A 12,237-nucleotide genomic window follows, 5' to 3' on the forward strand; every position below is an offset into this window, starting at 1 on the left:
CAAAATATTGATTAATTAACTAACTTGATATGTAATTAAAAATATAGGAAAGGTTTTGTAGTTAACAATGGGGAACTCTGAGGTTACATTTAGTTTGTAAAATATCTATTCTTAATAGGTTAGTTAAAATTAGTGATATAAGAAATTATCCAGTATTTAACAAATACAATAACTGCAGCTATTACTATTCATTAAGAAAGTGTACCAAATTTATCGATCAGTTTTTCAATCAGCCAAGCATCATTAATGCAACCGCACTCAGAACACCATCGTCTTACATGCTTCAAGCTCAGTACGGCGTTGAATTTTAAAAATTCTCATCACAAGCCCAACCAAAACTTGATTATCTAAAATGGAATCTTCCAATGCTTGCAAATTTCAAGTCTATTGAAATACTGCAATTAAATTATCGACGCCTTAAACTCAAGGATTAAAAGCAAGATTAACCCACCTTTTTCCAGTATAAATACAGCCATAATCCAAACATTTTAATCACAAGATAAAAAATTTGGCGAACCATTAACACATTTAAATCTTCTTCTTTGGAACCAAATCAAGTTTACACCAATAAGAAAGTACTGATAAGCGAAGAACTGAAAGGTTCACAAAGAAGAAAATAAAACAAAGTATTATTAAATTCACAAAGAATTGTTCAATCAGTTTCATCGGAGTCCTCTTCAAAGAAATACAAGTATGGACCAAAGTGCTTGCGTTCATGGGATTCTCCTTCCACATCCTCACTATTGATCTTGGGAGTTATCCAACCCAGCTGTTGCATATAAACTTCATCAAAAGCTTCTATATTCAATCCTGAGGCAAGGAATAGTTCTATTTCATTGACAAACCCTCTGCTCTTCCAGTCAAAAAAGGCCTTGCAGCGTCTAAGACCAGAGACTCGAAGGCTTCTTGTTTTTCTTCAGGAGCACTTCTAAGTTGCTCATTTCTGGATAATTGAAGGTTAGTGTAAATCCAATAGCAAGATAATTATAATGGAAAAATGATTCGGTGTTCGCAATATCCTTCGCAATTTTTATTGATAGTTTTAATGCCAAACTTAAGCATATAACATTATCCAGCAGAATTCAACAGACAATAATTTAAATTTAATTCATTTTTTACAGCATGTTATAATAGTAAAATGCTTCAATTTTGGATGCATGTTAGAATGCAACTTATTACCTTTTCCTGAATGAGTCAATCACACCAAGTACATGATGCACAATGATGTCAACATCTTCCTCCTACATAGAAATATTATGTCAACCATGTAGTTCCGTAACATGAAAGGGAAAACTTACCACATTCAGCTAAAACATGCAGTCATCCTGAAAATGGGTTTAAATTGATCAAATATTTTGTAATTGGCAAAATCAAAAGGAAATCTAAAAATCTTGACTACAGGATCTTTATTTCTCATAAGAAGCATTTTATGCATTTCATGAGAACACCAAGAGTTTGTGGTTAGGATGTTGAATGTGTAGGTCCAATCCCACCAGAGGACTTACTAAAAGCAAACATCCCTTTTGTAAGCTTTCTAGTATGGTCCATCTGTTTTCCAAAGTGAAACCAAGGAAAAGAGTATTAGTTGAGGGTATATTATGGCTTGACAGACTAATTTGACTCCGTATGTGGTAAATGGAGGAAGTCCTAATGCCAAAAAAGAGGCACATGCCGTTCTTGGATGAGTTCCAATAAGAACACAACATTATCCCATGCAAAGCTGGCTAATAGAAAAATGCACCTAGAGAAAAAGATGCACGCCTAAGAGCAGATGTATTTGCTCTGCTACTGGGCTCATTTCTGTTTCTGTAGGGGAGGTCAACTAATGTAAGGGGTGCAAGTATCATTATATTTTTGTATGTGCAAGGGTCCATGTTAATTTGTCAAACCTCATTTGTGTAGTTTGCTAAAGTTTCTTTCAGTTTACTAGTGACTTTGTCAATGCCCTTTTGCCTTCTCCAGAATTTTTTTTTCTTTATTAGTTGTAAAATTTTTATCAGTTGCATTTGTGATTTTTATTTACTTTTTCTTCTTACTTTAGTTGTTAGACAAATGGCCCATCCATTAAATATGATTTTATTTTCATTAAACACCATAAACTTCACATTTTTATTATTTTTTATTGGTTAATTCCCTTAAAAGCATAAATTTCAATTTTTCATTAATTTTTTCTTCATTTCTCCCCTTATTTTTTTTAAAGAAAGCATACACATGATTTTTTATTGTTATAAAGTTAATTTTTTAAAAAAATTTCTTGAATTCTTATACTATTTTTTTCAATATTTTAAAAGGGTGAACGCGTAAGGCAAGGTGTTTTAACCCTTAAGAGGCAAGGTGTAAGCCTTGAGGAGTTGGGGGCATAAGCCTTTTGAGAATTTGGTTTTAAGATAAAAATATGTTAAATAAATTATATATTTAAAATGAAGTAAAAATTAATAAAATTACAAATATAATGTAAAAAGTAAAAACTAGATGTACTTTGCAAAATACTAGTTGGTCATTCAAAAATTGCTAACTTGAATAGGTGACATAAATCATGACAAGAGATAGCTATACCATTAGAAAGTTCAAACTATTTTCCTGATGTAAGATACAACTTTCAGTTATTTTGAAAAGGTTGAGATTCAAGAGTTTTAGAAATAAACTCATATTATGACATTCATTTTATACAAACATGTAGTTAAAATTTTCTAACCAATTCTAACTTGAGAATCACACACCCTAAATGCGTAAGCCTCAACTAAAAAGGCACAAAAACGCATTTTTTTCTTTTATTTTTGTAAAAAATGCATAAGCCTCAGCATATGATGCATTAGCCTTTTTGGAATTTGGTATTTTAGATTGAGCCTCAAGGCGTTTTAGACATGCCTTGCCTTGAGGCGAGCCTTGATTGAGCCTTTTAAAACACTGATTTTTTTTACTATATCTTAGCTGCCTAGGAGAGCAAATCAGTTATTTTCCTCAGAAGCCCCTTTGGAAAACAGCAGGTCCTTTGAAGGTTGCTATTCACCTGGGAGGCTGCTCTAGGGAAGATCCTCACCCTTGACAACCTTCAAATAAAGAGCTTCTCTATCATGAATAGGCGTTTTGTGTGCCTAGAAGAAGCAGAATTGGAGAACCACATCCTTATTCTTCGCTGCCCCTGGACCAGGAATCTCTGGAACTTGGTCATTTCCATGGTCAAACAGAAACAGATCACTGCAGCTTCAGGTGAGGGTGAAATTTGAACTTCTAAAGGGATCTGTTCCCCAAGTTCAAAAGGAGAGCTCTTTCCCTTATCCCCCTCCCTATTTTTTGGGTGACTTGGAAAGAAAGGAACAGAAAGGCTTTCGATGCAACAGTCATTCTCTGCAGGCTGTCATGGAAAACTGGTTATGTATGATCCCTAGTTAGCATAGTGAGGTGCTAGGGAGGGACTTCTGTTATTCATGACACCGTGGATGTACTTCAGTGACTGGTGCATTGGTTTTGTTATTTGTTGTTTTTTCTGTACTTGAATGGCATCTTCTTGATGCCCTGTCTTTTTCTAATAATATTTCTTTGCTGACCCCCTCCCCCCCCACCGCCCCCCAAAAAAAAAAAATAATAGACCAAAAAAGAAAATCTCTAACAACTCTCTTGAAGTCTCAATATTCCAAGCTAATCCTACTAAGATTTTAAAAATAGAGAAGTAAATAAACAGGGATACTAGAAAGACAAACTTGAATGAGGATGATGCAATCACCTAAAAGAAAATAAAGCACCCTTCGACCCATCCAAACACTTAGACAACTTCTCCACCACAAGATCCCAAGAACCCACAGACCAAACATTAGCACCCAACAAACCCTGATCACATCCAGCTAAAGAAGCCAACTCCAAACATCTAGTATCACTTAAATTAATACCAGCAGTTCCACTCTTCCCCAAATCAACCCCTTAAACAAACCCTGCTCGAAAAAGGGTAGTATTAAAAAAAGACTCCCCATGATCTGGTAAGAAAAAAATAGTGTTCTCTGCAAATTGAAGATGAGATAACATAACCCCTTCAGTCCCCACCCTAGTCTCTCTTATAAACCCTAGACATAATCGCCCTTACTTTACTCTCTACAAAAAGCCCACCCAACCAAGTTATCTGGGCTAGGAATATGGTTCAATTCCAAACCCTCAATAAAAGCCCAACAGATATCACCTTCGATAAAATTATTAGCAAAAAAATGTGTAATCTCATTGGTGATCAAACAAGAATCAGAAGTAACCTACCCTCCTCCCAACTACCCCAAGAAGTACCAATTCCCTAATCAAGTTCATTAAATCCTCCCTAATAAAAAAAATCCATATTTAAAACATTCAGAACAGGAGCCTGGTCCCTCTCCATCCCTACACAACTGCCTCACTTCACTATCCTCAAAAGGCCTCCCCAACCAAGTTACTTGGGCAAAAAAAATAGGATTCCATTCCAAACCATCAAGGCATCAATCATAGGCCTACAAACATCCCCTCAACAAAAAGATTGGCAAAAATTCAACCAACCTATGAAAAAATTTAGAATTGTAATCTCTCCCAACACATTTAAACTCTTTCTTTTGCCTCCTACTCCTCACTTCCCAAAAAATCAGCGCTTCTAACTCATTTTTCAAACACCTCCTTGTACTCCAAAAGCTTCCCCTTCTTTTACCTATCCAACATATCAAGCTCCCCTAGAATGCTAGTCTTCTTAGCACTATTGTCCCCAAACTTCAATATTCCACTTCTTCAACACCTCTTTAAGACGTTTAAGATTTTCATGAACCTAAACCTTCCTAACCCCTCTCATAATGCTCAGTCCAAGAAATCCTAACCAAAAATTAACAAGACCAATGATAAAGCCACATGTTTTAACCCAAATGGAGTGAAAACACTTAACCTTGCTGGACTTAACAAAAGGAAAACGTCTCACAACGGTCTTAACAATGCAACTTGAGAAGGACGGGAGATTTGTCTTCCCATTCACTATAAAACAAGAACCTAACCAACTAGCAATTGCTCTCGCTCCACCCACTAACCAAAAGAATAAAGCATTATCCCTAAGAAAATCTCTCAACCCATACTCACTAATAAATGTATCAACACACTGCAAACCTAATGTAAATACAACCTCATATGAATCTGTGCGCTAAGCAAATAAAAGAATTTCACAAAAATTCTAATAACAATATAAAAAAATCATTCGCTAATTTTGAACAATTTTTCAGTGTTGGAGTCATTTGATTGAATTTGCTAGATAAAAGAGATTCTCCCAACATAGAATGAGGATGCATTTTCATGTATGTTAACTCATTGCATCCTACGTCACATTTAGAGCTTTATAAATATCCCCAGAAATAGATCTATACCCTAAAATACCATATACAGCACAACAAGAAGATTCAGTTTCAGGACGACATCCATTTGATCCCATATAAACTACAGGTCATGAGGTAACAAAAAACAATGACACAAGGGAACAGAAACTAATGTACACCTGAGTTAAAGCTTGGATTTCCCTGTCCAACCAATTGTGGAGCCACTGATTTTGTTGAAGATATTTATGTGACTTCCAATACCGTGAGACATTGAATTTATCATTTAAGACACCTGATTCAACAGATAAATAACTGAAAAAGGTAGAGAAAACAGTTGGTTTGTCAAGAAACAACAAAGTAGAAAGCCAATAAGAAGAAAACCAACAAAGAATAAAACTGAAGAGCAGCATGATACCTGATTCAGTGTAGTAGCACTGCAATCTATACCTTTGGACTTTTGAAAGGGAAAAACTGTAGATGTCATCAATGAGAAGTAAAATTGAACAGCATCTAACAAATATGCACGGTAAATCAAGTAAAATAAATGGACAGTTTACCATACTTATTTCCAATATCCTGGTTAACATAATGTCGTTGGAAAGAGCTTCCATCATACCCATGTATGATAGAAAAATTTTCTTTCTGCAAATTAGTCAAAATGATTAATCACTTAATTCACAAGGACAGAAGTGCTAAAGATGATTACTAAATTCCACTTAAAGGAAAATTTACCAAAGCAAACTAAAAGTACAGTTCAAACAGAATTCAGATAGAATCCAAAGGTACTTTGAAATGATGAATTTTTATAATAAGCATATGTATTTTAAAAATGCATCAACTGGAAAACACATTACATGAAAAACATCAAACTAAAACCTTGTATCATTAGAATTTTAGCATTCCAGAACAAAAATGTACCACGTCTCAGAACATCTCAACCAGTATGTGGCTCGCTAGGGCGTCGATGTTTTCTGGTAAATATAGCTCAGACCTCCAATACTCATCCTCATCCTCTTTTCATGCAGCATTGCATGCATTTTTGAATCATATATTAAATGTTTTTTCTGTTGGACATTTTGCATAATGACTCAAATCTAAGTTTCCTAATATTCATTTCATAAGGGTAGAAAATTTGGAACCAACCACAAATCAGTCAAATTGATGCGAAATTTGTGCGTTCTCTTATTTAAATAATTTTGCTTGTGAGCCAATCATTGTATGCCATTTTTATGTTTTACAGCAGTCAATTACTGCCAAGTCAAGCACAAGCATTTAAAACTTCAAAGATGATCATGAAGGAGAATCAAACTATTGCAATGTGAAAGGATTAAGCTTCTACCAGCATGCCAAGGCATTTCACTATGTTAATCATTAACACATTTTCCATGGCTGTCAAACTCCCCTGTTTTAAGGAGTGTCGAGAACTCAATTCTTATTTCAAGGAGTGTTTCAAGCACATGACGTCATTTTATGTCTTCATCCTTATAAATAAACAATTTAAAAAAGGATACTTTTGAAATCAAAAGGCCAGGCAAAGTTTGGATTTCCTCTTTCTAATAGTATATATGTGTGAAAGAGACAAAGAACTTTTGCAATACACACACACACATAATTTAAATTAAATAATAATATATATAAATATTATTATATGCACACTTTGGAGGCACCTTCAATCCCACGATCTTTTAAATCCAGCTGCTCCCACACACTCACTTTTGCTCAATAAATTGGTTACCTAGGTTGAGGGTTCTAAAGTGAGCAAAAGGAAGCAACATTGTAAAACTTTTAGAAGAAATCTAGTAAAAGCACAGAATTTTGGTACAACCACATATTGAGATGCATGGCCACACGGTGATTACTATCACCTATTACCTACTATCGCACCAATCAACCCCATGCACCTTTGTCAATAGCTTCCAATATATGAATCCTTGAATCACCCAAATCCCCAATATCAAAAGAATAAGAATTCCTAAACACCACTTGACCCCAACTCAGCACTAATCCAATACCCATCACTTTGATCTCAGCCATCTCCACCAAATCCCTCAATCATGTCTCATTGAGCCCTAATCCCTACATGAACCCTAAATCCCAACCCTCAAAATCAAACATAAGCACCATCAAGACTACAAGTCCACTGGACAGGTATAGTTGTCCTGCCATGTTAAAGCTGCTGAAAATTCCCTCTTGTAAATGTACCCATCATAAGGATCCTTTTGTCGTCTAACATAAATTGGAAAACTGACACCCTTTGACATTCGGAAGCACAAACCCCATTCTGAAGTACATAATCTTTGCTGGCTGTTTTTCTTATCAGAAAAGAAGAAATATTATTAAGAAAGAAAAATGAAGGAGAAACACCTCAAAACACATTCCCTTGAAACAACCTGCAGCAACAGCCCATAAAGAAGCCAAATTTGGATCTTTTCCCAAACCAAAAATACATCATCTTTGCCAGTTGTTAATGAATGACATTCTGGGTCAATGCAACAAGGCCCAGAGGCCCCAGCCCCTCCTCCATCCCTTTTGTGCTAGTGATACAATGTTGATTTTAGAGAAGAAAATAATTCTCTTATTTTATTAATGATAAATGTACAGCCAGTATATAATGGAAGGAAGAAAAGATCCTTTCACTATATTTGGTAACAAGATACTAATTACCACAAAATCAGGAAACTAGCCAAATATAGGAAACTACAAAATAGGAAACAAACTAATAGAGATATCAAGAATTTTCCAGAATCTCTTTATCCCTAAATTAACATAGTCAACTAATAATAAAATCAGAATTGCTGCAGCGGTATCCCTGAAAATCAGGGATCGGGTATTTCCACACTTTCCTTCCAGTCTTACAATCCCTCTTTAAAGTACTATCACAAGGATTCTTTGTCATCAACCTAAGTTGGAAAGCCAACAACTCTCGAGAATCGAGATAGAGAAACTCAAACCACATTCCACAGTACCTGACATTCGCAGGTAGTTTCTAGATAGTTTCCACACACTAATGAAATTCTTGGTCATCACAGCGAGGCATAAACAGCCCTTCTTCCATCAGAGTGCATTAGTGTTTCATGTCTTCAACCCATAATTCAGGTTCTACAAGAGTTGAAAAACGTGCACATGTAACCTTCTTTTATCCACTAATCATCCTTTGCCCACCATTACAGCTGACATCAATTCACACATAAATTAATCTGCCCAACTTTTTATCCATGATCTATTCCATTATATAGACCTACTCCATATCAATTAAACCACGAAACCTAAATTACCCTTTGACCTATCCCAACTCACTCAATTAAACCATGAATAGAAATTGAGTTGCACATCGCACAAGTTCAATTTGGTTCATCAAGCCACTAATCTTTGATGCAGGAGCCAATGTCCAATATCTTAATTCTCAAACCCAATCTCCCTAAAACCTAATACATAAGGGCCTTTTATAAGCTTGAAGGGAAAGGCAACTAAATTGAAAGTTGAAACCTAATTAAATCAAAATATAAGTTTCTTAAATAAAAATAATAATGACGTAAGAGTCTTGAAGATATTCCTAACAACAATATCATAAACAAAAACAAGAAATAAAAATAAAATCCTCCATAAGCATTCTACATCAGCTGGATCATGCAAGACCAAACATTCAACAACTTCATTCTCAATTCCAATCTCCCTAGGATAAGGGCGGGCATTTTGTAGGCTTACAGTGCTTGAAAGGAAAGGTAACTGTACAAAAACCTAATTAAATCAAAATAATAGTTTCATAAATAAGAAAATGACCCTAATAGCAATACCATAAATAAATAGAATCCTCCATATGCCAGCTGCTGCCCCTTTCATAGGAATTAAAGGAAAAAGAAATAATATTGGGATGATATTTGCAAGAAGATAATAGCTTTAACTAAGCAAGCCCATGCCCCTACCAAGCCCTCCGATCTAAATGTGTTGAGCATTTTGATGTACACAAGGAGGGGTCAGTCAGACCATGCCATAGGTGGTGTGCCAGCACAATAAGGTAATCCAATCCCATACGAAAGCTGAGAGCTCAATGAGACAAAGGCACAGTCCAATAGAAGGATATGACAACAACAGAGCACTACTTGAGAATGCACAGGCAAATCAAGAGTTGTAGTGAAACCCAAAAATAATGTGGCAACAATTGACCTCCTAACCTGAAAAAAACAAATGCCAAAAGAGGACAAAGAGTATATTACCGCGTTGATTAGGTTCATGGTGCTAGGGTATATGCTTGGACAGAACAACCAGGTTGCTGATGCCCTGGAGTAGGAAGACAAAGCTGTTGGCATTTAAGTGTGAAGCAATAGCATCCACTAGCAACCACTGAACACATGCCAAAAGAGGACAAAGAGTAGATTACCACGTTGATTAGGTTCATGGTGCTAGGGTATATGCTTGGACAAAACAACCAGGTTGCTGATGCCCTGGAGTAGGAAGACAAAGCTGTTAGCATTTAAGTGTGAAGCAATAGCATCCACTAGCAACCACTGAACTGTTTTTCAGATATGTTAGTAAAGAATATGCAAGAAGTCTTCGGCACCAAGCTAGGGAATGCAAAACTAGGTTTCGATTGGCTCTCAGTCACAAAAGGAATTGACCTTTTTTCCTTCTAATCCCTTCTTATTTCAGTATGCCACTCGATGGGAAAGGTGTGACACGGCTGAGAAGGGGAATTCTTTTTTCTTTTGTGTGTTTAGGGGGGAGGGGAGAAATAATTTGTTTGTGGATATAGTGGATCCATGTCTTCCTTGTTCACATTAGCTAGGACCAAGTTGCCACATGATTTCCATTTACTTTCCTTTCTCCTCCATCCTTCTAAAACTGATTAAAGAAAAAGAAAAAACATAATATATGAGTGAAAAAGCACTTATCCTATTAACACACCACAAACCCACCTACAAAATTCATGAACTTGCTTCCTTTTATAAGGGTATCCAAACCACATTTGGACTACAAAAGCTTCCCTGCAACTTAATTTTCACTCTCGTTCGAGGAATAATCTTTGAATATGTCATAGCTGTCAAAATATACAAACCATTGGCTCTTACATGTCAACGTGCAATTAGTAAAAGATAAGAAACTTTAAAAGGTAGCATTAATGATGAGCCATCACATTCACAGACAGAAAGGATATGGGAATATATTTACAATTGACTGAAACAGAAGCCAAAACATAGTACAATCAAAACAAACCTTGCATAGAGGACACCTCAGAGAGCACAGTGGGCGACAATGCTTTCCAGCAACCACTTTGGTCCAATGCACAATGCAGTTGTAGCAAAATTTATCTGCAGAACAACAATGATTACCCTCAGAGTTTGAATAACTACTAAAAAAGGGCAAATGTGTACGCCATGCGGTATGCATATTTTCCAACCACACATCTGCCCTGTCAGTGTGTGTAACTTGAACTCGCCTACTTTGACGGGTGTTTTTTTACTGGCAGAGTTTATATACATACATGCATACACACAAACATATATATGTGCAACTGAAAAAATAAATTTAATCAATTTTTTGAGAAAGAAGTCAAAGTGAAGAAAACCTAAATTGGTCATGCAATGGGTGCATTTCCAGGTGCAACCATTCATAAGCATACTCCATGTTCCCATATCCACTTTAATGCCATCAGGGGCTGATTTAGGGAGTGAGGGGCCTCCTCCCCACTCCCCTCCTTTATTCCAATCAAGAAAAAAAATAATTTACTCTTAAATTTTTATACTTTTAGTGCATGAGTATCTAGAGTCCAAGAGATGGCCAAGTAGGCCAAAATTTAGCATCCATGCCAGAATAGCAATTTTCCTGCTCACACACCCATAGTGGATTACTTTTCATGATAATATAGTAGTATAATATTTTAGGGGCTTTTATGTCTCTTGAATTTGAGTCTTTTCCTTGGGTTATCTTGTCCTAATCTTTTTAAAAATAAGAGGGCGAAGATTAAAACTTAAAAGCTCCGAAGGGAGATTAATGTATTTGGTGTGCGAACTCAGCCAACAATTCCTGGGAATCTTTTCATTGATTTCTAGAAATAATGTTTGGTTCACATTTTATAATCAGGAATCCCACTCTCGAAAATGGTACATATTCCCATAAAGCTCTTTCTTTTTATTTGTTTATTTAATTATGTTTTGATAAACAAAGAAATATATTAGGGAGAGGAGAAAATTACAAGAAGAAAAAGGAAGAAGAAAGAAATGGAGAATAAGATATCCTCCCAAAACAAAAGAAGAAGAGCAAAAATAAAAACTCCAGAAGATAAAGGTTACAAAAACAGCTCTACTCAAGCAAAGCGACACAGTCTCGCTGCAAATCTAACTGAGGAAGAAGACAAAAAAAGCTACTTGCCAAAACCCAACACCACTCTAATAAAAACAAGTTTAGAGGGCTGTCCAAGTTTCTAAAAATTATGGCGTCTCATCCCAACCAAATACACCAAAAGATAGCCATAATTGAACACTGCCACAAAGCCTTTTTCTCCTTCTCCTTACAAAACCCCAAAAGTTGAAGAGCAAAATGCCTCCAAGAGGAATGGCAAACCCACCCAATTTTATCCAAAAATTCCTAATAACTTGTCCCTAAGGGACCAAAAGAAAAGATAATGTAAGAACAAGTGAGAGCAAGTCTCACCATTCTCAAAGCGAAGGACACACAGATCAGATGAAAGAGCCTTGTAAGGTTTACGTTTCTGGTGCAAGTCGTTGGTATAATTTTTTCCAAGATCGCAATCTACCAAAAGGCCTTAATCTTGGAGGGAGCTTTAGCTTTCCAAATGGAGTAAGGGGCAAAACGAGAAACATTAGGGGGCATGAATCAAATGAGAAAAGTAAGAATTACAAGAAAAGGCCTAGAAGAATCCAAACCCCAAACCCTTTTGTCACTCCCCTACCCAAACCGCAAAGAGTTAAGCACATTA

General features: G+C 35.9%; 1 pseudogene; it reads right to left on the reverse strand.

The window, feature by feature from the left end:
* Window positions 1-507: 507 nt before the first annotated feature.
* LOC131160994 (uncharacterized) overlaps window positions 508-12,237 on the reverse strand; it is a 29,104-nt pseudogene continuing 17,374 nt past the window's right edge.

Source organism: Malania oleifera, chromosome 7 (genome assembly GCF_029873635.1).
Source record: "Malania oleifera isolate guangnan ecotype guangnan chromosome 7, ASM2987363v1, whole genome shotgun sequence".
Classification (NCBI taxonomy): domain Eukaryota; kingdom Viridiplantae; phylum Streptophyta; class Magnoliopsida; order Santalales; family Ximeniaceae; genus Malania; species Malania oleifera.